This window comes from Petromyzon marinus, chromosome 66 (assembly GCF_048934315.1).
Source record: "Petromyzon marinus isolate PM22_M1 ecotype Great Lakes invasive population chromosome 66, UKy_Petmar_22M1.pri1.0, whole genome shotgun sequence".
NCBI classification, from domain to species: domain Eukaryota; kingdom Metazoa; phylum Chordata; class Hyperoartia; order Petromyzontiformes; family Petromyzontidae; genus Petromyzon; species Petromyzon marinus.
The window spans coordinates 8,911,244-8,938,865 of NC_133732.1; the positions used below are offsets into that span (position 1 = coordinate 8,911,244).

At 47.8% G+C, this 27,622-nt stretch overlaps 1 pseudogene; it reads right to left on the reverse strand.

The window, feature by feature from the left end:
• Nucleotides 1-26,883, reverse strand: LOC116956670 (uncharacterized; annotated as a pseudogene).
• Nucleotides 26,884-27,622: the final 739 nt, after the last annotated feature.

Consider the following 27,622-nt stretch of genomic DNA (forward strand, 5'->3'; position numbering starts at 1 on the left):
TTGACTGTATAGGTTATTGTTTATTACAGGGCAAATTCACATATGCCTCCACACAGGGGTCGTCGTGGTTGAAGGAGAAACCAAAATACGCCACTTTCTAGAAATCGTGAGACATACCTGTCAACCTATTGGGTTTAACCGTATTCTAGTACAGGGAAATTTTATTTTCAAGTCCATACGTGCGTGCAGCCGTTTCAATACTGGCAAAAAATATTGTGTATGCGTAGGCCTCGGCAAGGTAAGGTAATTTACCTTTTTGCCAGGTAAAAGGGTAAAGGTAAAAGGGTAAAGGTGTCGACATGCCAAGGGGTAAGGTAAAGGGTAGGGTAAAGGTAGCGCGGAAGAATTACCCGGTAGGGTAAAGGTAGCGCGAAGTGTTACCCGGTAAATACAGTGCCTTGTTTACCGCTAAAAGCTGCGTGGCGCAGTCCGTGGCCTCCATTTAATAAGTAATATTTTAAACAAAACTTTTTTTTAAACACGCTTTTATGAAATCTCCGAGTAATCTCAGAACTCCATGACTCCAGGAAGTGGCCCCGAAGCTCGCCACAACGTAAGGGGCCGTGGCCAATTACAGCTAACGTCAGTTGACCGTGGATAATTAGACCCAAGCCGAAACATAACATATAAAAAATGTTTTAAAAGATTTTTATTTTATTTTTAATGATAAAATATAGTAGTCATCAGTATGACATACGTATACCAAGTTTGCAGTCGAAACCACATTGTGAAGTGGGTTTAAATTCAGTTACAAGATTTTAGGATACATCAACAACAGACGGAGTTAAAAGAAAGCGTGTAAATTGGAATAATTGAGAGTATTCTATATGAATAAAGCGCTCTACCTAGCATTTACCTGTTATAAACCTTTTTCATGTGTAGTACCCCAGTAATTACTCTGTAATCGGGTAATTTGTATGGGGTAAGGGTAAAAGGTTGGGTAAAGTTAGGCTCGTTGCTTTTAACCTTTTACCTTACCTGCTGAAGGGTAAAAGGTAGGGTAGAGTGATTGTATTGTGGTAAGGTAAAAGGTAGGGTAAAGGTAGGCACGTTTATTTTACCTTTTAGTTTACCTTGCCGAGGCCTACTATGTGTTTGTTTCTCTCCTTGTGATGGGACTTTGTAGGCTGAACGTTGAGATTTATAAGGGGCACGGGGTGACCAGTAAGGTCTGAATTGGTCTGTAATAAGGCAGGACACTGATAAGGTGTTGACAGGTATGATGAGACAATGGGCTTACATCACCCCTGCTATACACACACACACACACAAAAGATGACGCGATTTCCCACCTCTCATGACACACGCACCTTATCGTAGATAAAACATCCATAAGAGGTTTTTTGGGGGATTAAGATAAAACATCCATAAGAGGTTTTTTGGGGGATTAAGATTGCATAAATATATAAATGTGTCGTTAAAACCCTTACTAGTTGGCTGTGGCAGGTGGTGGCAGGTTTTAACGACACATTTATACATTTACGCGACCTAACCCCCCCCAAAAAAACCCATTACATTACGATTGTTGATACTTATAATAGACGTGAGACGTGTTCGTTCCTAAATTATCATTCTACATTGCAGTCGTAAAGATGCTCTTTGGAGACGTCCATTCTAAAAAGGTGAAGTCTTTAATTTCCAAAGAATAACGTGTTATACAGCTCCGCGAACAGTCAGCCCCGACGGTTTCCACTTCGTCGCTCCGCCAACAGTGAGCCCCGAAGTCGTCCACCTCGGGAGCATGTTGGGCCCCAACTGATGGGCCTCGCTCCCCTTATACAAGGTGTTTTAAAATGATTCACCAAATTTCAAAGCAGTATATTTCACGAGGGCAACATGTTACAATTACACAAAAAGTTACAAACGGTTTAATGAGCTATCAACTTTTACTAACCATTTTATAAATGCTCGATGTGCCCTCCACCTGCTGTACGGACATCGAGACGATAGTTGAATTCGTCCCAAACGCCTCTCTTCTCACGTTTTCCTCTGAGGTGCGTGGTTGCCCTGTGCTCTTCCCCTTACATCAACAGCAGCCCGTGTCCTCAAATTGTTGGTACCAACGACGAATGCTCTTTGACATTGGCAGATCGATGCCAAAACGCCATTGAAACGCACACTGCACCGCAATTACGGATTCAGTCTTGCCGAACTGAAGAACGCAAAACGAGGCGTTTTGCGGGGTCGCGATCTTGCGAATGACTGAGGCTAGGGGCTGTTTGTGCGCTGGGAGAGGCATCCCGCGGTAATCATTTGAAACTCTATGCCCCGCTCTTTCAAGTGGTCAGTTTCATTCATGGGCGGTTCGTGGTTGCAGAGATATAACAATTTCAAATCGGGTCCATCTTTTTAAAACACCCTGTATATTCCCTCTCGGCCCCGCCTCCGAATCGAAGTTGCCCCCCTCACCCCACTTAGGGCGAGTGTCTTCAATCACGTCAACGTGGAACATTTTGCCGTCCCTCTTTACAGCGTCCCTCAGCCACCTCTTCGCAATCATCTCAACGCGTACACTTCATCACTTTCTCCTTGCAGTTCTCCTACACAGTTGTTGTTGTGGTTACAAATGCCAATTCCTTGGCCATCAAAGGGGTTTGTTGGTAACTATGCTGGGCCGAGGATGGCTCACGGGTTTCCTTCCCCGGATGAGGATCTATTCTTACTTTGCATATTATCCTCGCACTTGATTACACCTCGGGGTCGGGGAAAGTGGAATATGGGGGAGGAGACAGCGGGGAGTCGGTTGGGTGGGTGGCAGAGAGATGGGATTGGTGGAGGAAGAGGGGGGACGAGAGGGAGGGGGGCAGGGATACAAGGAGAGCGTCGAGAAGGGGGCTGGGAGGAATGGTGGCTGGAGGCGTGCGACTCGGTGTGCTACAATAAAGGTCCTCATATCCGACGTTGGATGTCCCGAGTCCATCTACGTATCTATCTGCGTGTCCCTCTGTGGCTCTATCCCAATGTATCTATCGCCGCGCCTCGCGTCTCCTCGACTCGCGACGTCGTCTTCACCCGTGACGTCGTCAACACTCGTGACGTCGTCTTCACACGACACATCTTTTGCTTGCTTCCCAAAGCGACAAAAAGCCCCTTCACGGGAGCTCCGTTTCCTTCGCTTGCCGATTCTCGCCTCGCGCTGCCTCGCAATGCTCGACGGGAGCAAGTCCCCCAAAACGCGCGCGCGCTGGTCTCCCAAACGGATCTCGCGGGCACGGGACCGGATGTGTGGACGCGTCAACGGGTCACAACTCCCCCCGCCCGGTCTGCGTTTTCAGGTGTGTTCGGAAAGTGTTGACTGTTGATTAAAAAAAAAACCCTTATCCCACACTCCTAGCACGCACGTGCCGCTTCTTACCCATGTGTGTGTGTAATGTGTGTGCCTCCCCACCCCCGTTGGCGATGACGTACACACGTGTACGTACGTGTGTACGCCATCGATTTTTTTCCCCCCCCGATTCCATTCCGATGACGTACGTGTACATAGTCAAAGCGACACCCGAAAAATATACTGAAGTAACTTTATTGGTACACCGAGGCTCTCACAAGGCCGTGCGGGGAAGGAGCGTGGCACAGTTTTGGCGCCGGCCATCGTAGAGTGGCGGCGGCGGTCGTGTCGCTACGGTTCTCTGCGGTGAGTAAGGACGTCTCTATAAAAAAAACAACGGCGCCACCGCTACTACGCCTCTCTCTAAGTAAAATCAACGCCAACCCTGACTACGAGCAGACGTCTCGGAATGGGGGGGGGGAAGGGTTAAGTCGAGTGCTGCGTGTGTCCTGGAATTTTGCCGTCACAGTATGACGTTGAGAAAAACGATCCCAACACTCCCGGCGCACATGCGGCTTCTCACCGGCGTGCTCCTGTGTTTCTCCAGGTCAGAGCGTCGCGCGAATCCCTTGCCGCACTCCTGGCACACGTGGGGCCACTCGCCGGTGTGCGTCCTGGAGTGTATCTTCAAGGTGTAGCGCTGGGAAAAGCCCTTGCCGCACTCCTGGCACACGTGCGGCTTCTCGCCGCTGTGCGTCCTGCCGTGCGCCTCAAGAGTGGACCGCTGCGCGAAGCCCTTGCCGCACTCCTTGCACACGTGCGGCCTCTCGCCCGTGTGCGTCCTCGCGTGCGCCTTCAACGTGGAGCCCAGTCCGAAGCCCTTGCCGCACTCCTTGCACACGTGCGGCTTCTCGCCCGTGTGCGTCCTGACGTGCGCCTTCAAATCGGAGCTCTGCCCGAAGCCCTTGCCGCACTCCTGGCACGCGTGCGGCTTCTCGCCCGTGTGCGTCCTGAGGTGCACCTTCAACGTGGAGCTTTGCGCGAAGCCCTTGCCGCACTCCGCGCACGCGTGCGGCCTCTCGCCGGTGTGCGACCTCGCGTGCGCCTCCAAAATGTGGCGCGCCGCGAAGCCCTTGCCGCACTCGACGCAGACGTGCGGCTTCTCGCCGGTGTGCGACCTCGCGTGCACCTCCAGCGTGCAACGCTGCGCGAAAGCCTTCCCGCACTCCTTGCACGCGTGCGGTCTGTCAAGGGAGTGCGTCGTCGCGTGCCTCTCCAGGTTGGAGAGACGCGTGAAGCCTTTCCCGCACTCCTTGCACGCGTGCGGCTTCTTCCTGTCGCCGGCGACTCTCGTGCGTGACGGCGCACCGGTTCCGAGTGACTTCCCGCACCGCTTGCAGGCTCGAGGGGTCTTGGTGCTGCCGCCGCTGCTGCGTTCCGTCGCTCTGTCCGTCTGTGCATCGAAGCGTCCGCCCCTCCCGCACTCCTCGCACGGGAGTTCCGTTTCCTTTGCGTCGTGATTTGCTGAACGAAGAAGAAGAAGAACAACCATTCAGGGTTCGCTTAACAGACGCAAGGAAGATAAAGTGATAATTTCCACGGCGTTAGCAGTGTATGCATTGTTGGTTTCCACGGGACAATGATGAGCAAGATGCCCCAGTCTCGTGTTATGATCGATGCAGTCACTCTTCTACTCGCTGGGGGCAATTTACAATCCTGGGGAACTGGCATTGTGGTCCTGACCGTTGCTACGAAGGTCATCTGATCCTCAAGCTCTGGTTCACCGTCCGTAATTTCCCTGGCGGATGGCCCATGCCAAAGCCACTAATATTAGGTGTTAATTATGTATAAGTTAAGAAAAGTGAGTTTGTTAATTGGCAAAATAAAAATAAAAATCCGTAATGAATGTATTGCTATACTCTTTGGTTCTTTCGGTAAAGGTACGCAGGTAGAAAAATTAAATTAAATTTAAAAAAAATAATATATCACGACGTTCCGATGGCAACACAAACGGTCGTCCTAAGGCATAAAAAAAAGAATCCAGCAATTCGAAAGAACCAAAGAGTGTGGATTCCTGCAGTGATGTAAAGCTTCAAATCAAGATTGAATGTATTGCTTTTGTTTTATTGCCAAAGTCCATACAAAAACGAAACGATCGATGATGCGCGAGCTCAGTGATGATGACACTTTTCTGCTCCCACGCAGAAGACTCGGCCCACTGAGTGAATGACAGCAGCAGAGCCACGCCCAATCAGCATCCATCAAACTCCGCCCCACCCACTGTTGTAAAGATATGGCAACTACTGAACTGCAGAGGCGACCGCGTGGATTTCGGATTAACCGGAGCAACATATTTGTTCGGTTTAACCTGAATAAAAAAAATTCCAAGAATAAGATTGGTGCATAACTGTTTTTTAGATTATTTATTTGGGCCGAAGGGAAAATCCGTGAGTTGTTAATGTACGTCAAAATCTCATGTGCGCGGTTAATCTGCAAATGGGATTAACCGCACCGCAGATAATCGAGAGTCTACTGTGTAACGTACGATCGCCAACAAGTGAGGATGTGGGTGGGGCGGGTGGGGAGGGTGGGGGGGGGGACCAACCGGCCTGTGTAAAAGGGGGGGGGGGGCTGAACGGCGAGAGAGTTGCGGATAAAACGCGGCTCACCTTCACCGACGTCCTCCTCCGACAACTCTACCTCGATGAAGTTCTTGTCCTCGGTGACAGAACACCGGCGGGACTCCGCCGTCACCTTCGGCCGCTCGCTGGTTCCTCCTTCCACCTTAACGGCCTTCAGAACCGGAGCTGGAAATGCAGAAAAAAATGTACCGTGACAAACGCCACCGATCGCCAACGGTGGAAGACTAGCTTAAGTAGGCTTTCGCGTCCAACATTATCCACTGCAGAGGTTTTTTGGGGGTTAAACCGCGTGAATATGAATGCATGAAACGATAATTATAGGTTTTGCCCTCTCTGGCAATGTAACCGGAGTTGTGTTAAGATGTTCAAACACCAAATAGAAACCTTTTTCATGGAATCAAGTTACTGCATTAACCCCACACGGTACTTGTGGTGAACATGCAAACGAACATGCTCTGATAATATAAAAAAATAAATGTGTCGTTAAACCCGCCACCACCCAACAAAGCCGATAAGTAAAGGTTTGTCACGCAAACAAAACTTGCCAATTCATTACTGGTACGGCACTAACCCGTTGTGTGTTGGAGAGTAAACCCAGCACCCGAAATGTAAATGCTGTGGCTTCCTCATGTCGGAACGAAGAGTCATTCCAGACGGCCGCGGAAGCGCATCCGCAAAGCCCCGCGAGGCGGTGACCGCCCTGTCTCGATGTTCGATGGTTAAGCAAAGGCAAAAAAAAAATAAAAAAATAGGTCACGGACCAAGTCAGTGACCTCTATAAGAGGGGTCTCTGGACGGGGCGGAGTGAAATGAAAAACGATGGACTCGCCTTCACCAATGTCCTCTGCCGACAGCTCCACCTTGATGTAGTTCTCGTCTCCGGTGACCAAACACCCACGGGTCTCTGTCGTCTCCTCTGGCCTCTCGCTGCCTCCTTCCACTTTAACGGTCTTCAGATCCGAAGCTGTAATTGGGGAAGGGGCGCACCCACGGCCGCTGAAGGGAAGCTATCAGCGCGCGTCACGGGGGATAAGACACGCGGCCAAGATGGTCGGCGACAAACCCTTTAACCTTATTTGGTTCTTTCGGTAAAGTCACGTAGAATGAGAATAAAATAATAAATTTATAAAATAAAATAACACAATAAAATTCTCACGTTTCGGCCACAACACAAGTGGCCTTCATCAGGTGAAGGGACGAGACTGTCTAGAGGAAGATGAATCCTTGCAGTCACGAAAGCTTTAAATCGAAATTTAAACCCTTTAACCCTTACACCATCTGTCTGATCCCATAGCGGGGTAATAGTAGTAGTTGCGTTCCTAAAGAACACCACGTTATGGAAGAAAAAAAATCGCGATTAAATCACATATACAATGTAGGGGGTAAAGCAACAGTCCGCGATAACACGCGAGATGCATAACGCAGGGGACTGAATAAAGACCGAGGCGCATGGTGGGAAGCGTCGAGAAGCATCCAGCATCATCGCCAATGCCTCATGTGCGATGACGATGCTACGCCGAGGCTGCCGTTACAACCACCGGCTTATTCCTACTTGCAGCAACATAGTTCCGTTCACTCGATCGCGTTATAAAGGGACTCCTCTACCAAGAGGTACGAACAAACCCGGTCCGTATGTCCAGTTGCCTGTTCGGACGGAGAGTCATAAGTTCAATCACTGTGCAATACATGGCAGTGGTGGTGGCATCTACATCTGCAGAACGTGAAGAACCAGTTGCATCTACATCTGCAGAACGTGAAGAACCAGTGGCATCTACATCTGCGGAATGTGAAGAACCAGTGGCATCTACATCTGCAGAACGTGAAGAACCAGTGGCATCTACATCTGCGGAACGTGAAAAACCAGTGGCATCTATATCTGCGGAACGTTAAGAACCAGTGGCATCTACATCTGCAAAACATGAAGAACCAGTGGCATCTACATCTGCAGAACGTGAAGAACCAGCAGCATCTACATCTGCGGAACATGAAGAACCAGTGGCATCTACATATGCGGAATGTGAAGAACCAGTGGCATCTATATCTGCGAAACGTTAAGAACCAGTGGCATCTACATCTGCAGGACATTATATAACTTAGCCATTCCCTGTTTAGCGTACACGTCGTACAACGTGTTTGGAGTCGAAAGGAGTAAAGTTGAACAAATCGACTTACGAACAGACCTCTGGAACCTAACTCGTTCGTAAATAGAAGAGTCCCTGTGTTAAGGCGCAAATGACGATGCTGAGGCAGGTCTTTGGTTAAGGGCTTGCGCCGGTTATTTATTAAGGGTTTAAATAAACTCCACCAGGGATCGGTGCCCCACACTGGGTCCTAGAGGAGGACCTTCACCCTGTCTGTTCCTAGCACGGCTAGCTCCAGGGCTCTCTCCCTCGAGTCGGATCGGGGGTTCAGCCAACACCGACCGACCGGGGAAAGCAGCACCTGCTGTGACTACAGCCGGCTTCTCTCCAGACTCCCTGACCTCTGCCCGTGGCTGTCTCTTCAACCGCTCTCCATCCCGGGCTCCCACAACGACCCCGCTTTCGTCACGGGGTCCCCCCCTAAAGTACCCCGGTGAGACATGACGCCATCGCCCCACCAAGCGCGCATGACGTCACGTCACATGACGTCATTGCACTGGACAGGGTGCATGATGTCACGTCTCCATATTACCCCTCTACACCTTCTAGATGTGAAGTTTTCGTGACTGCAAGGATCCATACTCTTTGGTTCTTTCGGTAAAGTCGCCACGTAGGGAGAGAAAATAAATAAATAAAATAGATTTAAAAAAATAATCACGACGTTTAACTGTAGCCCCCTTGCCCATTCCCAGCAGTTGTTTCTAGCTGTGGTGGTCCCACCTGATGACGGGGGCTTGTGTTGCTAACGCCCCGAAACGTCGTGATTTAATTTTTATTTGTTTTAGTTTCATTTACTTTTCTAACCAACGCGACTTTACCGAAAGAACCAAAGAGTATGGATCCTCCACACCTGTAAATCCAATTTGCGTCCACGTTATAACAAGTAAAAACGTGTTCCCTAATACATTCATCGCATTGCATATCCAATCGCGTTGTGAAAACAACACGCGGCGTTGTAGGAAAACCAGACTGTGCTACTCTTAGATGTCTTGAGATCTTGCCTTCAGTTCGGGTCTCACTGCACCTGTGGTGTAGGTCTCTTACCATCCTCCTGGACTTCCGTTTTCACGACAATCCTCAGCGTCTCGGCGTGCAGACTCATCCATTCGTCTTCCTCTTGCTTCACGACCACTCCTGCACAACAAGACAAAGATTCCCCGTGTAGCCTGTAACAGACTGTTGGGGCAAGTGCTGTTTAGCGAGTCGCTCCTTTGAAGGCCGGCACGGCACACGAGGGGGCGGGTGGCCAGCACCCACGCCCGGCCGCCTTTGTCTCCCTAATGGCGATGTTTACACACCGCACCAGGTACTCATTTGAGGCTGAGTCAGCCTAGAGGAGAACCAGAACCAGTTCGGATAATCGTCACCGGTCTTGGTGGCTGTGAGCGGGAATTGAACTCGGATCATAGCCGGAGTTCGTAGCGCAGCGTAGCGCTAACCGGTACACTACCAAGAAACCTGTATTATGGGTTAGATCTAACCCTAACAAACTGTATTATGGGTTAGATCTAACCCTAAAAAACTGTATTATGGGTTAGATCTAACCCTAAAAAACTGTATTATGGGTTAAATCTAACCCTAAAAAACTGTATTATGGGTTAGATCTAACCCTAAAAAACTGTATTATGGGTTAGATCTAACCCTAAAAAACTGTATTATGGGTTAGATCTAACCCTAAAAAACTGTATTATGGGTTAGATCTAACCCTAAAAAACTGTATTATGGGTTAGATCTAACCCTAAAAAACTGTATTATGGGTTAGATCTAACCCTAAAAAACTGTATTATGGGTTAGATCTAACCCTAAAAAACTGTATTATGGGTTAGATCTAACCCTAAAAAACTGTATTATGGGTTAGATCTAACCCTAACAAACTGTATTATGGGTTAGATCTAACCCTAAAAAACTGTATTATGGGTTAGATCTAACCCTAAAAAACTGTATTATGGGTTAGATCTAACCCTAAAAAACTGTATTATGGGATAGATGTAACCCTAACAAACTGTATTATGGGTTATATCTAACCCTCAAAAAACTATATTATGGGTTAGATCTAACCCTAAAAAACTGTATTATGGGATAGATGTAACCCTAAAAAACTGTATTATGGGTTAGATCTAACCCTCAAAAAACTGTATTATGGGTTAGATCTAACCCTAAAAAACTGTATTATGGGTTAGATCTAACCCTAACAAACTGTATTATGGGTTAGATCTAACCCTAAAAAAACTGTATTATGGGTTAGATCTAACCCTAAAAAACTGTATTATGGGTTAGATCTAACCCTAAAAAACTGTATTATGGGATAGATGTAACCCTAACAAACTGTATTATGGGTTAGATCTAACCCTCAAAAAACTATATTATGGGTTAGATCTAACCCTAAAAAACTGTATTATGGGATAGATGTAACCCTAAAAAACTGCATTATGGGTTAGATCTAACCCTCAAAAAACTGCATTATGAGTTAGATCTAACCCTCAAAAAACTATATTATGGGTTAGCTCTAACCCTAAAATCTGTATTATGGGTTAGATCTAACCCTAAAAAAATATATTATGGGTTAGATCTAACCCTAATAAACTATATTATGGGTTAGATCTAACCCTAAAAACCTGTATTATGGGTTAGATCTAACGCTAAAAAACTATATTATGGGTTAGATCTAACCCTAAAAATCTGTATTATGGGTTAGATCTAACCCTCAAAAAACTATATTATGGGTTAGCTCTAACCCTAAAATCTGTATTATGGGTTAGATCTAACCCTAAAAAAATATATATTATGGGTTAGATCTAACCCTAATAAACTATATTATGGGTTAGATCTAACCCTAAAAACCTGTATTATGGGTTAGATCTAACGCTAAAAAACTATATTATGGGTTAGATCTAACCCTAAAAATCTGTATTATGGGTTAGATCTAACCCTAAAAATCTGTATTATGGGTTAGATCTAACCCTAAAAAACGATATTATGGGTTAGATCTAACCCTAAAAATCTGTATTATGGGTTAGATCTAACCCTAAAAAAATATATTATGGGTTAGATCTAACCCTAATAAACTATATTATGGGTTAGATCTAACCCTAAAAACCTGTATTATGGGTTAGATCTAACGCTAAAAAACTATATTATGGGTTAGATCTAACCCTAAAAATCTGTATTATGGGTTAGATCTAACCCTAAAAATCTGTATTATGGGTTAGATCTAACCCTAAAAAACGATATTATGGATATTGGCCGCAAAAGCCTCCTACGTGTTAAATTGTCACGTTTTGTGTAAGCGACAAACCTCACCAGAAGGCAATCTTACCCCACGGTATGGGGGGGGAGGGGTACAACAACGATTCTCGCCGTGCAGATTTTGGTTCAAACTTGGTGGTGGTGGTGCTGCTGATGATGGTGGTGGTGCTGATGGTGGTGGAGGTGCTGATGGTGGTGGTGGTGCTGATGGTGGTGGTGCTGATGGTGGTGGTGGTGCTGGTGGTGCTGATGGTGCTGATGATGGTGGTGGTGGTGCTGATGGTGGTGGTGCTGATGGTGGTGCTGATGATGGTGGTGCTGATGATGGTGGTGATGCTGATGGTGGAGGTGGTGGTGCTGATGGTGATGGTGCTGGAGCTGATGATGGTGCTTGGTGGTGGTAGTGGAGATGATGATGGTGATGATGATGGTGATGATGATGGTGGTGATGATGGTGATGATGATGGTGATGATAGTGATGATGATGGTGCTGTGTGCTCATTGTTTTGTGTTCTCAAAGTGATCTTCACCAGCGGTGTCAGCATCTTCGCGTTTCACGGCCAAGTCAGAGCGCGCCCCGAACCCGGTACGATGATGATGCTGGTGCTGATGATGCTGCTGATGATGCTCCTGATGATACTGCTGATGATGATGCTGATGATGCTGCTGCTGATCCTCAGCATCCTCCTCCTTTCGTTTGGCGAACGGGAGATCAAAGGACGAGGCCATCTCGCACGTGAGACAATCGACGCGAAATGTGTTGACTGTGAAGAACTTCTGTCTCTCTCTCTCTCTGTCTCCGTGTCTCTATGTGTCTCTCTGTGTCTCTATGTGTCTCTCTCTGTCTCCGTGTCTCTATGTGTCTCTCTCTGTCTCTCCGTGTGTCTCTATCTGTGTGTCTGTCTCTCTGTGTGTCTCTGTGTCTCTTTCTCCCCGTGTGTCTCTCCGTGTCTGTCTCTCGCTCTCTCTCTCTCTCTTCAGGTCTCTGTCTCTCTGTGTCTGTCTCTCTGTGTCTGTGTGTCTCTCTGTGTCTCTGTCTCTCTGTGTCTCTGTCTTTCTCTCTCTCTCCGTGTGTCTCTATGTGTGTCTCTGTGTGTCTCTATGTGTGTGTGTCTCTCTCTGTCTTTCTCTCTGTCTCTCCGTGTGTCTCTATGTGTGTCTCTCTCTTCCACCGCTGTCTGCCCATAAAACGACAAGATCCAGCACAAGACGCCTCTAACAAGACCCAACACTGCAAACGCCAAGATCCAGCACAAGACGCCTCTAACAAGACCCAACACTGCAAACGCCAAGATCCAGCACAAGACGCCTCTAACAAGACTCAACACTACAAACGACAAGATCCAGCACAAGACGCCTCTAACAAGACAGGATTTCGGTGATTGACGTCACCGTGTGCAGGACTACTTGTGTAATGGCTCCGGACTCTTAGTTGTCTTGTTGTTGTTGTTTGACTTGCATCCCACTGGGATTTTTGCACACAGCGTTGGTGTACGGTGCTATTTCAGGAATATTTTGATGTTTTTTTCCTGGATTTTCTGTTTGCACAGTCACACAAAGTCACTTTAAGATGTTTTTCTTATTGATGTGTTTTTGTTTGTTGCGGTTGCACCCGATTCAAGAGCCGAATGGCTCACAGGGCTATACCAAATAAATGGAACTATGAACTAAACTATGACTCGAACTTGAGGTTTATTTTATTGCACGTGACGTGGCTTAGGACCACGTCGTCATGGGATAATGCCGACGTGGAGATCGTACGACCGAGTCAGACAGCTACGACGTGAAGATAGCTACGACGGCCCGAATCCCTCTCCGCCGGCCCCAAACATCCCTTCTCGTCCTGCTTTTATCCCCGTGGATTCTCCGGGGGAATTTCCCCAACCAAGATCCCCCAGTCTTGCTGGTGGCGCCTTCTCTTTGCAGCCAGCCTCGCCGACACCCTGTCTTCACCTCGAGACTTACTGACACAAGTCTGTGCACTTGCACCCGTGTTGAAGATGGGGACAACAAGAGGCCTCGGTTAGCATTCGCTGCAATATCAGGAGTCTTAATTGTCGAAAAGTTTGCCGTGTTGTACAGATACAGTCTGGTGATTTACGAGTTTAGTAAAGTATTGTAAATAATATTTTTAGCTCTTTCTGTAAAGTCACGTTGAAGGGAAACAATAAAATAATAAAATATATATATAAAACAATAAAAATTCTCACGACGTTTCGACCATAACACAAACGGTCATCCCTTCATCGTGATGACGACCGTTTGTGTTATGGTCGAAACGTCGTGAGAATTTTTATTGTTTTATATATTTTATTATTTTATTGTTTCCCTTCAACGTGATGACGACCGTTTGTGTTATGGTTGAAACGTCGTGAGAATTTTTATTGTTTTATATATATTTTATTATTTTGTTTCCCTTCAACGTGACTTTACCGAAAGAGCTAAGAATATGAACTACTGCAGTCATTGTGCGGCTTAGTTGTAAAGTTGTATATGTAGCCGGACCACCCTGCCGCTCTCCTCCCGCGGATCCGAACAAGGTTGGGACAGTGGGCTAAATAGACAACAACAAACCTCGGAGTATATACACTCCGCTTTGTGTTCTGTCCTCCGGAGAAGTGGGGGCGACTGCACAACAGCTGAGCACAACAGAGGCTTGCGGAACAGCAACAACGGTGTATTTCAAAAGTGTTCTTGTTCTGCCTCACGGCAGGCGTGGAGGTGGTGTGTACACAGGAATTTCCTTGCCGTGGTTTTCACACCTGACGATGACTGCTCGTGTTGCGGTCGAAACGTCATGGTAATTTTATTGTTTTATATTTGTATTATTTTACTGTTTCCCTTCTACGTGGTGACTTTACCGAAAGAACCAAGAATAGGAATTTCCTGTTTGGAGTTTGAGTTTGATCACGTGACCTCTAAGCCACGCGGTAGGGTGCCAGTCATTGCACAGAGTACAAAATGGTGGCACAAATAACGTCTCCGTGAAGACAGCTGTAACTAGATTTGAAGCTTTCGTGACTGCAAGGATTCATACTCTAGTACCGTATATTTATTCAAGTAGTGGCATTCCAAACTCTCACGGTGGAGTAATGTCCAAGCTTTCACAATAGTACATTTTATGCTTATTCCTTTGTCAAGGCGTTTTCTGTTTACCCCCTCACAGCTTAAAGGAGGCGACCTGCGCTTGGCTTTCTTCACTCCAACGCTGTCCTCTGGACAGTTTGTCCCTTCACCTGATGAAGGCCACTTGTGTTGTGGCCGAAACGTCGTGATTTTTTGTTGTTTTGTTTTTTACCTACGTGACTTTACCGAATAGAACCAAAGAGTACAGCTGTAACTGTCCATTGTGGGACTTTAAGAAGCATTGTCTGTAAGTCTGTTTATATTCTTACAATGCTGGGAATGCTGTTATAATGTTAGAATTACCGTTATAATGCTGTAAATGCCTTTGTAATGCCATTAAATTGTTATGATAAATAAGGCCTAGTTAACAACGAAGCCTGCCACTTGCCTTATTATGAATGTTACTTGTAATTGAATAAGTCGAGTCAGACTTGTAACCATGTAACCTTATTGCGATCTTTAGAGCAAGGATGACGAAATATCTCATCCACAGTTCAGTGTTATGTGTAGTGCTGTACATTTAGGCTGCAGCATGGTGATCACACGATGTGCCCTTAACACAGTAGCTTATTTTCTTGTATAGCTATTCATTACTAATGTAGGTGCCTGGTCCATCCATGATCTATTGTTGAGATTCATGTTATCTAAGATAATGTTATGATGCTGTAGTGTTCATTCATTGTATTGATATTTCCAAGTATTAACAGATGCTGTATTTGTGCTGTGTTCAATTCATTAAATACGTTTGGAGTCGGATGTTCACGCTGGCTCTGAAGGTTTATTGAATGCGAGGTTATCTACTCGGATAGTGGTGCAACGCAGCGCACAGCGAGGCCGAGACAATTTTTCCCAAGTGCATTTGCGTGCCTGCAATGATGACCAGACACAACAACAACCGCCATTAGCTACCAAGTGGCACGTTAATGCCACGTTAAGTTTCAAATGCCCGCTGGCAGGAGGTCACGGAACAGACCCAGCAGATGCCATGGGTTGACTGAGATGACTGGCCGATACACCACCTGTGCCCTCTACTATGCCAATGTACTGCGTTTTAGCCGCCCGGCGCTCTGCTCGTTGTTGTGAGCATCACTCTTCTGCCCTCCGTTGCTGCTGGAGGGCGACTGCCTCCAACTGCCCAGGAGCATCCTTCAGGAGCCTCCTCCACATAGACCGATCTTGACACCGCTGGTACCAGTTATTGGCAAGTCCACTCAGCTCCGAATCCTCTCGTACCACATCATTCCATCTCTTTTCAAGCCGCGTCCGTTTAGTCCCCTCTATCTAGCTTAACAAAAGCTGTTCGGGCATGCGGTGGCTGGGGATGCGGGTTACATGACCCAGCCATCGCAGCCTTGCCTGCCAGAGCAGCTCACCGATAGGACTGTGCCCAGATCTTTAGAGGATTTCTAAGCTCCTCACACAATCCAGCCTGGTTAAATCCAGGATGGATCGTAAGCATGAAAGCCTGAATGTTTCTAACAAGCGAAGATGTTCCATTTGGGGGGTCCACGTTTTGCAAACAAAAGGAAGAGAGGGCATGACTGTGGCCGAGAAGACCCGAAGCTTCATGTGGAGCAACAGACCAGGTAGCTTCCACACAGCATTACACAGCGGATGAAAATATACTGCTTGATTGATTCAATGCGAGACCTCTGCTGTCAAACCAGAGCTAGTCATAAGCACACTACCCAGGTATGGAAACCTCTCCACTCAAAATACCCAGGCAGGGTTTTGGAGGGGCTGATGTTAAACAGGTTCAGCAGCAGCGCCTCCAACTCCTTCAGAGAGTGAGCAGCAAACACCAGATTATAATTATCAGCATACATAACATGGTTCACCAATAGGGAGCCATCCCTACACTGCACCCAAGCATCGATCAGCCTCCCATTGTATCTGTACCAAATGAAAATTCATCCGGTACAGCCATGGAAAGCTTCTTGAACTACGTGATCGAAAAATATGTTAAATAATGTAGGTGCCAGAGGACATCCGTGCCACACCCCAAGGTGAATAGGGAATGGCTCGTACTCCCGGCCACATAGCTTTACCCGGGCCCACCCACCATCATGAATGTCCTTGATTGTGAGCAGAGTCAGGGACTCAGAAAGCACAAAGAACAACCCAGAGCTCAGGACTATTAATGGTATCACAGGCCTTGACGAGGTGTAGGTCCTGTTTGAATTCCCTACACCTCTAGTGGAGCATACAGATAGAAAATATGGCATCTGTGGAGAACTGCTCTGGCCTGAAACCACACTGGGGTTCCGCAAGCCTCTCCTCAGCATGCCTGGCAAGGTGATGTTGAATAATACTTGCCAAGGAACTTTCCTGGCATGCTGAGGAGGGAGATGCCCCTGTAGTTGTTACAGTCTGTGCGGTCCCCCTTCTTAAAGAGGGGGACCCTCTTAAAGGAGGGGGACCACCAGGGCATCCTTACAATCCTACGAAATCCGATCAGCGGTCCAGACTATTATTATGTTGTATAGGGTAGTCTGCACATAAAAACCAACCACCCTCAGCAGTTCGCTTGGGAGATCATCTCTTCATCTCTGCCCAGCACTTTTCTTGGTCTCAAACCTAGATCGCCTTCCATACTTCCTCAACAGATGGCAGTTCAGCCAGCCACTCACAGAGGGTGACTACATCCAATGTGAGGTACCACAGCCTCAGCAGGGTTATCCCCACTTTCCCTCATTATTTTCTGGGCTGAGGGATTTCCCCTCGAAAGCCTCACAGAAATGCCCAGCAAATCTTCAAACTTGTTCCTGGGGTTTAGAGATCACATCACCATTCTTTCCCCTTAGAATGGTGATAGGTGTGGCACTGCAAGTTACTTTTTTGATGAAATTAAAGTGATTTGTAATCGTGAGCTGCTGAGGCAGACTCCATCTCCTCAGCAACCCATGACTACTCATCCTTGCAGCGCCGTACGACTCTCCGAACCTCCGAGCGAAGGCTGCAGTAAGCCTCCTCATTCTCGGATGTGGAATGCTGCAGAAGGTGGGGATGGGCCTGTTGCTTTTTCTCAGCCTCCTCTGTCAGCCAGGGTCTCTTGGCAGGTTTGGACCGTGTATCCAAAGCAGCCATTACAGCTGCATGAGCCACAGTCCTAAATCTTGCCTATTTACCCTCGACATCAGGAGGGGGGGATGCCAACCCCAGGTGCATGCGATGATTAAATTCTTACTTGCAACTTTCATCAGCTAGCTGAGGCCAGGCCACTGTGGGTTTGAATGGGGTCCAAGATGGACACCCACCACCGTAGTGGAATCATGGCAGGTGCATCTTAAAGATGACAAGCCAATGGTTAGTGGGCAAATCAGCTCCATGGTAGGCCATGATGTCAAGGACATGGGCCTGCATCTGCTGTTCCATCACTATATAGTCTGGCAGATGTTTTTGCTTGGACCCGGCATGCATCTGTGGCACATTAGGAAGGGACCACTCTTTTAATTATATCCTTGTGCAGCAAGGGAGTAAAAGCGTGGTTCTATGAACGTCCTGATGTGCTGTGCGGTCCATTAGTGCGTGTGTGTACAGCAGCATGTGATGACTGAGTTGGGCCTGTAGGTGGCTGGCAGGGTTAATGATTAACCGCGCTTGTAAACCCGCCACATGATTAATGGCGACTCGGAAGAAATGCTGTGTGACACACGTGTTGGTGCATTTTACAGAGTGACGGTGATGTTCTTCACAAAATTACAGATTAACCACAATAAATGTGCTTGCCCTCGATTTGGAGCACTTGCCCATGTCCTTCATTTCGAGTGTGCAACACATCCATGATGTTGCGTGGATGCGCCGATGCCGGAACAGCGTGTTGGTAATTATAAGCTCATGGGTTGCACAGAAGTCTAGCAATCTACCATTGTTATCAAGCTGATCTGGCCCATGCCTTCCAATCACTCCAGACCAGGTGCCAGCATCACGACCAACTCGGGCATTAAAATCACCCAACAGGATGACTCTGTCCCGAGGGGCCACTTTAGCTAGCACCTGTGACAGGAGGTCATAGAAGGCACCTCACTCCCTCCACTGATATTTAACTTCGGTGGGGTGTAAGCAACCACCACCACTCCTTGCCTCCTGTTGATGGGGAGGCGAGCCCACAGTAGCCTGGGGCCTACAGCTTCCCACACCTTAACGCAACGCTCTCACACCCCGTTCATTATTTTGTTCAGAAGAAGAGCCACTCCCTGTTGTTTAGCGGTCTCTTGCCCCGAGTGGAGGACTGTCCACCCCTCATGGTGACTGGAACTAGAGCCGGTCTACTGGACCTCCTAAATTCCAGAGATCCAGGCGGTACCGTTTCAGCTCCCGAGAGAGGAGTTTCAGTCTCTCCTCCGCAGTGAGAATTTGAACATTCCACGTGGCCACTCGCAGTAGCTTTTTGCCATTTCTGGAGGAATGTCCAGAAGATATCATAGATGCCTATTCCCCCCCCCCCCCCCCCCCCCCAGAGCCTCTGGCACAAGCTTAGATTTTTTTTTCCACGTAGTATAATGGTAATTAAATTGAAGGTGGGGGGGGGGGGGTTACTAGCTCCTTGCACCCACCCAGAGCCCCCACTGGCCATTGTGGTGGCTATAAACGCCATAAGGGGAACAGCCAATCGAAATTGGTTCCCCCCCCATGGCACCGCCTATCACCTTCCACGTCACAACACCGCAGCTCAATCGCTCAGAACTCTGCTGGGCACGTGATGCTCGGGGTCCTATCTCTGCTCATCATTGCCTTCTTATATTATTCGTTTTAAAAACTGCACCTGGCTCTCCGTAGCAAATTAGCAAGGTGCACAACGATACGCGTGATTAATTACAGGCGAGCTCACACCGCCTACGTATACATTGCACATTGTGGGATTGTTGTGTCAATCTACACGCGTAAAGAACGCTGCATTGAAGTTCCTTTCTTTCAGTTTCGCACCGTTGTCGACTCATACTGGATGTATTTGCCGCTTCGAATGTAACTTTTCAACGGTTGTTTCAATGAATACAAGGAAGTGCAGAAGGTAATTTTGTCTTGAACGCACATTGTTGGGACGGTGATTAACCGTCTGTATAGTCGCGCTGCACGAGGACAGAACACTGACGCATGAAGAACTTTGAACTCTGGTCCCGCACCTCCTGATTTTTTGATCGACCATTGCATCCAATTTGCAAAGGATGTGGATCTATTAATTGTTATGAACATTGTAAAAAAAAAAAAAACTTTTCCCACACCCCTTACACACGTGCGGCATCCTGCCAGCGTGCTCCTACGATTTCCCTACGTTTTGAGCGCTGAGAAAACCCCTTCCCACACTCCCCGCACACATGCGGCTTCTCACCAGCGTGTTCTTGTGTTTCTCCAAGTCAGAGCGTTGCGCGAAGCCCTTCCCGCACCCGTTGCACGCGTGAGGCCACTCTCCACTGTGCGTCCTGTAGTGGGTCTTCAAGGTGTAGCGCTGGGCAAAGCCCCTGCCGCACTCCTGGCACACGTGCGGCCTCTCGCCCGTGTGCGTCCTCACGTGCAGCCTGAGCGTGGACCGCAGCGCGAAGCCCTTGCCGCACTCCTCGCACACGTGCGGCCTCTCGCCCGTGTGCGTCCTCGCGTGCGCCTCCAATTGGGAACGCTGCGCGAAGCCCTTGCCGCACTCTTTGCACGCGTGCGGCCTCTCGCCCGTGTGGGTCCTGACGTGCGCCTTCAAATCGGAACGCTGGGCGAAGCCCCTGCCGCACTCCTCGCAAGCGTGCGGCTTCTCGCCCGTGTGCGTCCTGACGTGCGCCTCCAAGGTGGACCGCTGCGCGAAGCCCCTGCCGCACTCCGCGCACGCGTGCGGCCTCTCGCCCGTGTGCGTCCTCGCGTGCACCTTCAACGTGGAGCGGAGCCCGAAGCCCTTGCCGCACTCCGCGCACGCGTGCGGCCTCTCGCCCGTGTGGGTCCTCGCGTGCGCCTTCAAATCGGAACGCTGCGCGAAGCCCTTGCCGCACTCCGCGCACGCGTGCGGCTTCTCGCCCGTGTGCGACCGGATGTGCGCCTCTAAGCTGTAACGTATCGCGAAGCCCTTCCCGCACTCCGTGCAAACGTGAGGCTTCTCGCCGGTGTGCGACCTCGCGTGCAGCTCCAATTTGGCACGTTGCGCGAAGCCCCTGCCGCACTCCTCGCACACGTGCGGCTTCTCAAGGGTGTGCGTTATCGCGTGCCTCTCCAAATCGAAAAGACGCACGAAGCCCTTGCCGCACTCCTTGCACACGTGCGGCTTCTCGCCGGTGTGCGAAACGGAGTGCGCTTTTAAATAGGAGCGCGTCGCGAACGCCTTCCCACACTCCGCGCACGCGTGCGGCTTCTTCCTGTCGCCGGCGGCCGTCGCGCGCGACGCGGAGATTCCAAGGGCCTTCCCGCACCGCTTGCAGGCTCGCGGAGTCTTGTTGCTGGTGGTGCTGGTGGTGCTGGTGGTGCTGGTGGTGGTGGTGGTGGTGCTGGTGGTGCTGGTGGTGCGTTCCGCTGCTTCGTCTGTCTTTGCGTTGAAGCGTCTGCCCTTCCCGCACTCCTCGCACAGCAGTCCCGTTTCTTTTGCTTCATCATCTGCGCGTTTAAGAAGAAACACGCAGATTCATAGTTTGACTAACCGATGCAAGAAAGATAAAACGACGGGTGCCAGAGTATGTTAGTGTATCCGGTGTGAGCTCACCCGTGATTGCTCACACGTATAGTTGTGCACTCTGTAGCACATGGGAAACTAGGACACTATTTGCAGAGCTATGGGTAGCCAGGTGTGTTTTTTTTTAAATATATAAATGTTTAAGTGAATGCGACGGTGATCAGGGATTGGATCCCGAGCATTCCCCGCAATTTAGATTTGGGCGGATTCGGCGCTGGTAAGCTGCGCGTTACATTAGCTCCAATAATATATAAGCGTCAAATTTATATTACTTGAATGTCAATCCCATGAACAGAGGAATTGAGAAGCGGTTTTGTGACGTGGAGCGTTTTTCTGATCGCCATTGCAGGCCCAAGATGTTCACTTGTTTTTTGAGTTGTGTTAGATTGAGTTTGCCGTTTTGGCACGGGAAATCTAATTATAAGATAGCATTGCACTTTGTGGCGAGTTACTTTGTTATTATTACGAGTGTTAATAACTTGTTTATTTTGATCAATCCAACTGGAATCAATAGACATAATGGGTGTTGGAACATGATCAGTGTTTTGGCGATGAAAATAGAAGTTGTTTCTGGGATAGTTTATAACATTTGGATATGTTTGACACGTAAGCTTTCGCGACCAATATCCATGAGAGTTTTTTGTGTTAGATTGTGGAAATCAAAATGTGTCGTTAAACCCGCCAACACCCGACAAAGCCAATTGGTAAGGTTTGTCACGTAAACAAAGCATGCCAATTTTTTTCTAAATGTAAATGTTGTGGGTTTACTCTCCAACACACCGGTGTGCTGTACTAGTAAAGAATTGGCGTCAGGGTCGGGATCGAACCCACGACCTCCTGTACACCAGGCGAGGTAGTTAACATCTCCTAGCCACCGTGATGATGACACGCAAGCTCCAAATATACAGCAGCTGTACACCAGGCGAGGTAGTTAACATCTCCTAGCCACCGTGATGATGACACGCAAGCTCCAAATATACAGCAGCAGGCATCGTCAGGGTCGGGATCGAACCCACGACCTGTATACCAGGGGAGGTAGTCAACACCTCCTAGCCACCATGGCACCGACTAATTGACCCATCAGACCTTCGTAAAGGAGCTGGACGGGAAGAGAGGTGTGGTGATCTGGGACTCACCTCCACCAAAGTCCTCTTCTGACAACTCCACCTCAATGAAGTTCTGGTCTGCAGTGACCAAACATTCGAGGGAATTCCGGGTCTCCTCTGGCCAGCCACTGGATTCTTCCACTTTAAAACGGTTCGGATCTGGAGCTGCGATTCAGACAATGCACCACTGTCTTTTATGGCAAGTAAATTGTATGCATGTTCAGCTTATTTCACACCGTACTTAGCCAACCGTGCTAATCGGACGTGCGGGGGAAGGACAACAAACTGAACACAACAATCAGTAGACAATAATCAGACTGCCAAGCTGGCCTGCTAAGGACGTGTTTGTCCTCATGCTCTTAGAATTCCTGATTTATTGCGCGAGTTTGACGCGGGGTAACTTCATGCGTAGGCAGGCCTCTTACCGTCTTGCTCCACTTCAGTTTTCACCACAATCCTCAGCCTCTCGGTGCCCAGACTCCCTTCGTCTTCTTGCTTCGTGACTGCTCCAACACACATCCATTAACAATCAACTCTAACAGACGATTCGTAATAAAGGTTGTTTGGCTGTGGGGTTAGATCGCGTAAATATAAACGCGACGTGAAATCCAACACCACCCGACACACACGCACGCACACAGTTGGCGCGCTATAAAACATCCCCGTACATTTTTTTTCTCTGCACGAGCTTATTTAGCTTAATTCACCACTGAGATTTAAAAACGTTTTATTGCATTGACATTTGGCAATACAAACTTGTTTGGGGCAAATCTTGACTCAAAGCCTTCGTGACTGCAGGAATTCATATTCTTTGGGTCTTTCGGTAAAGTGACATAGATAGGTTCAAAGAAAATAACATCGTTCCTGATGACGAACGCTGGCGTTGCGATCGAAACGTCGTAGTTTCTTTGTTATTTTTTGTTATTTTCTTTAAACCTATTTCTACATGACTTTACCGAAAGACCCAAAGAATTTGTTGGGGTCACGCTAAAATGGATGCTCCAGTGGACGACAACGACGACAATGGCAACAACAAACCCGCCGACGTTGGCGAGATATTCACGAGCCCGCCCCTCCCGAAGCTGTCCACTGTCTCGCTCACTCTCGCCACGGATGTTGGACATCCTTGCGTCGGAGGCTGCGTGCAAGAGAAATTTTCCGGAAGGGCGAGCTGAGATGGTTGAAAACGGGTGGCCGGAAGGCACCGTCAGCACACGCGTGACAATTCACTGGGGGGCCCACTGTCCGGTAGGCGCGGGGCGAGTACATCAGGGGGAGCGAGGCCAAGCGGTCGGGGCGCTCACTCGGGGACTGATCGACGACCGGAGGTGGACGACATCGAGGTGCCGAACGTTCGAGATCGACAACGCGGAAAACCAGCGGGGTTGACTGTCCGAGACCCAACCTGCCGGGTGGTTGGAGGTTCTACGGCACATTTACACTCACAGCGATCTAAGCCCCCCAACGTGTTGAAACGTTTGCCGAAGAACTCCCCCCGCCGCACCAAAAACGAAACAAGAACTTCCGCCGTACGGACGGCGATTTCGAATGCGGCTGTCGGGAGATGTCCTTGGGAGATGTTTTCGAGGGATCTCACCGGCGCGAGCGTCTTCACGTCCCATCGCCGGGTCCAACCACGTCCCAGCGCTGGGGTCTTCTTCACGCTCTTGTTTGATGAATGGGAAATGAAAGCGCGACTCCATCTAACGTTGAGAAAGAAAGTCGACGTTGTTGTTGTTGTTGATGTGCCGCGTGCACGAAGTTGAGCTTCTTTTTCGCACCGTACGTAGCCAACCGCGCTAATCGAAGAGGCGGGGGAAGGACAACACAAACTAACACAACGGCAACAACAAGAAGCCGCCGTAAATAAATTACTTTTCAATTTAGTATAGTGGTGTAGTGTATAGTAGTGTATAGTGTAGTGGATAATGTCGTGTGTATGGTAGTGTGTATAGTGTATAGAGTAGTGTATAGTGTATAGAGTAGTGTATAGTGAAGTGTGTATAGTAGTGTATAATGTAGTGTGGGAAGCGTAGTGTGTATAGTGCAGTGTGTATTGTAGTGTATAGTGTAGTGTGTATAGTAGTGTATAAAGTAGTGTATAGTGTAGTGTGTATAGTCGTGTATAGTGTATAGAATATTGTACAGTGAGGGAAAAAAGTATTTGATCCCCTGCTGATTTTGTACGTTTGCCCATTGACAAATAAATTATCAGTCTACAATTTTAATGGTAGGTTTATTTGAACAGTGAGAGACAGAATAACAATAAAAAAATCCAGAAAAACGCATGTCAAAAATGTTATAAATTGATTTGCATTTTAATGAGAGAAATAAGTATTTGACCCCCTCTCAATCAGAAAGATTTCTGGCTCCCAGGTGTCTTTTATACAGGTAACGAGCTGAGATTAGGAGCACACTCTTAAAGGGAGTGCTCCTAATCTCAGCTTGTTACCTGTATAAAAGGCACCTGTCCACAGAAGCAATCAATCGGATTCCAAACTCTCCACCATGGCCAAGACCAAAGAGCGCTCCAAGGATGTCAGGGACAAGATTGTAGACCTACACAAGGCTGGAATGGGCTACAAGACCATTGCCAAGCAGCTTGGTGAGAAGGTGACAACAGTTGGTGCGATTATTCGCAAATGGAAGAAACACAACAGAACTGTCAATCTCCCTCGGCCTGGGGCTCCATGCAAGATCTCACCTCGTGGAGTTGCAATGATCATGAGAACGGTGAGGAATCAGCCCAGAACTACACGGGAGGATCTTGGCAATGATCTCAAGGCAGCTGGGACCATAGTCACCAAGAAAACAATTGGTAACTCACTACGCCGTGAAGGACTGAAATCCTGCAGCGCCCGCAAGCTCCCCCTGCTCAAGAAAGCACATATACTTGCCCGTCTGAAGTTTGCCAATGAACATCTGAATGATTCAGAGGACAACTGGGTGAAAGTGTTGTGGTCAGATGAGACCAAAATGGAGCTCTTTGGCATCAACTCAACTCGCCGTGTTTGGAGGAGGAGGAATGCTGCCTATGACCCCAAGAACACCATCCCCACCATCAAATATCGAGGTGGAAACATTATGCTTTGGGGGTGTTTTTCTGCTAAGGGAACAGGACAACTTCACCGCATCAAAGGGACGATGGACGGGGCCATGTACCGTCAAATTTTGGGTGAGAACCTCCTTCCCTCGGCCAGGGCATTGAAAATGGATCGTGGATGGGTATTCCAGCATGACAATGACCCAAAACACACGGCCAAGGCAACAAATGAGTGGCTCAAGAAGAAGCACATTAAGGTCCTGGAGTGGCCTAGCCAGTCTCCAGACCTTAATCCCATAGAAAATCTGTGGAGGGAGCTGAAGGTTCGAGTTGCGAAACGTCAGCCTCGAAACCTTAATGACTTGGAGAAGATCTGCAAAGAGGAGTAGAACAAAATCCCTCCTGAGATGTGTGCAAACCTGGTGGCCAACTACAATAAACGTCTGACCTCTGTGATTGCCAACAAGGGTTTTGCCACCAAGTACTAAGTCATGTTTTGCAGAGGGGTCAAATACTTATTTCCCTCATTAAAATACAAATCAATTTATAACATTTTTGACATGCGTTTTTCTGAATCTTTTTGTTGTTATTCTGTCTATCACTGTTCAAATAAACCTACCATTAAAATTATAGTCTGATCATTTATTTGTCAGTGGGCAAACGTACAAAATCAGCAGGGGATCAAATACTTTTTCCCTCACTGTAAAGTGTAGTGTGTATTGTAGTGTATAGTGTGTATAGTAGTGTATAGTGTAGTGTGTATTGTACTGTCTAGTGTAGTGTACAGTTTCGTGTGTATAGTGTATCGAGTAGTGTAGTGTGTATTGTAGTGTATAGTGCAGTTGTATTGTAGTGTAAAGTGTAGTGTATAGTAGTTTATAGTGTAGTGTGTATTGTAGTATATAGTGCAGTGTGTATTGTAGTGTATAGTGCAGTTGTATTGTAGTGTAAAGTGTAGTGTATAGTAGTGTATAGTGTAGTGTATAGTGTAGTATGTATTGTAGTGTATAGTGTAGTGTGTATTATAGTGTAGTGTATAATGTAGTGGTGTATTGTAGTGTATAGTGTAGTGTATAGTAGTTGTATAGTGTATATTGTAGTGTATATTATAGTGTAGTGTATAGTGTAGTATGTATTGTAGTGTATAGTGTAGTGTGTATAGTGTAGTGTGTATTATAGTGTAGTGTATAGTGTAGTGGTGTGTATTGTAGTGTATAGTGTAGTGTATAGTAGTTGTATAGTGTAGTGTATAGTGTATATTGTAGTGTATATTATAGTGTAGTGTATAGTATAGTGTAGTATGTTGAACTTCTTTCGCACCATACGTAGCCAACCGCGCTAATCGGAGGTCCAGGGGAAAGACAACAAACTAACACAACAACAACAACAAACTAATACAACAACAACAAACTAACAACGACAAACTAACACAACAACGACAAGCAGCTCTAAAGGAAAGAGTTTGTCGATCTACGTACGGTGCAAAAGAAGTTAAATGTACAGTAGCAGCCACCGTCACTGCACCAACTTACCTCGCTTGTGTCTCTGTGTCTCTCTGTCTGTCTCTCTGTGTCTCTCTCTCTGTCTCTTTGTGTGTGTGTCTCTGTTTGTCACTCTGTCTGTCTGTCTGTCTCTGTGTGTCTCTGTCTGTCTGTGTCTCTCTGTCTGTCTCTCTGTGTCTCTGTGTGTCTCTCTGTGTGTCTGTCTCTGTGTCTCTGTGTGTCTCTGTCTGTCTGTGTCTCTCTGTCTGTCTCTCTGTGTCTCTCTGTGTCTCTGTGTGTCTGTCTCTGTATCTCTCTGTGTCTCTGTGTGTCTGTCTCTGTGTCTCTCTGTGTCTCTGTGTGTCTCTGTCTGTCTGTGTCTCTCTGTCTGTCTCTCTGTGTCTCTGTGTGTCTCTGTGTCTCTCTGTCTGTCTCTCTCTGTCTGTCTCTCTGTCTCTGTCTCTCTCTCTGTGTCTCTCTGTCTGTCTGTGTCTCTCTGTCTGTCTCTCTGTGTCTCTGTGTGTCTCTCTGTCTGTCTCTGTGTGTCTGTGTTTGTCTCTGTGTCTCTCTGTCTGTCTCTCTGTGTCTCTGTCTCTCTCTGTGTCTCTCTGTGTCTCTCTATGTGTGTCTCTCTCTGTGTCTCTGTCTGTCTCTGTCTGTCTCTGTCTGTCTCCCTCTCTGTCTCTATCTGTGTCTCTATCTGTGTCTCTGTCTCTCTGTGTCTGTCTCTCTGTGTCTCTCTGTGTCTGTCTCTCTGTGTCTGTCTCTCTGTGTCTGTGTCTCACTGTGTGTCTCTGTGTGTCTGTGTTTGTCTCTGTGTCTCTCTGTCTCTCTCTCTGTCTGTCTCTCTGTCTGTCTCTCTGTCTCTGGCTGTCTCTCTCTCTGTGTCTCTCTGTCTGTCTCTGTGTCTGTGTCTCTCTGTGTCTCTG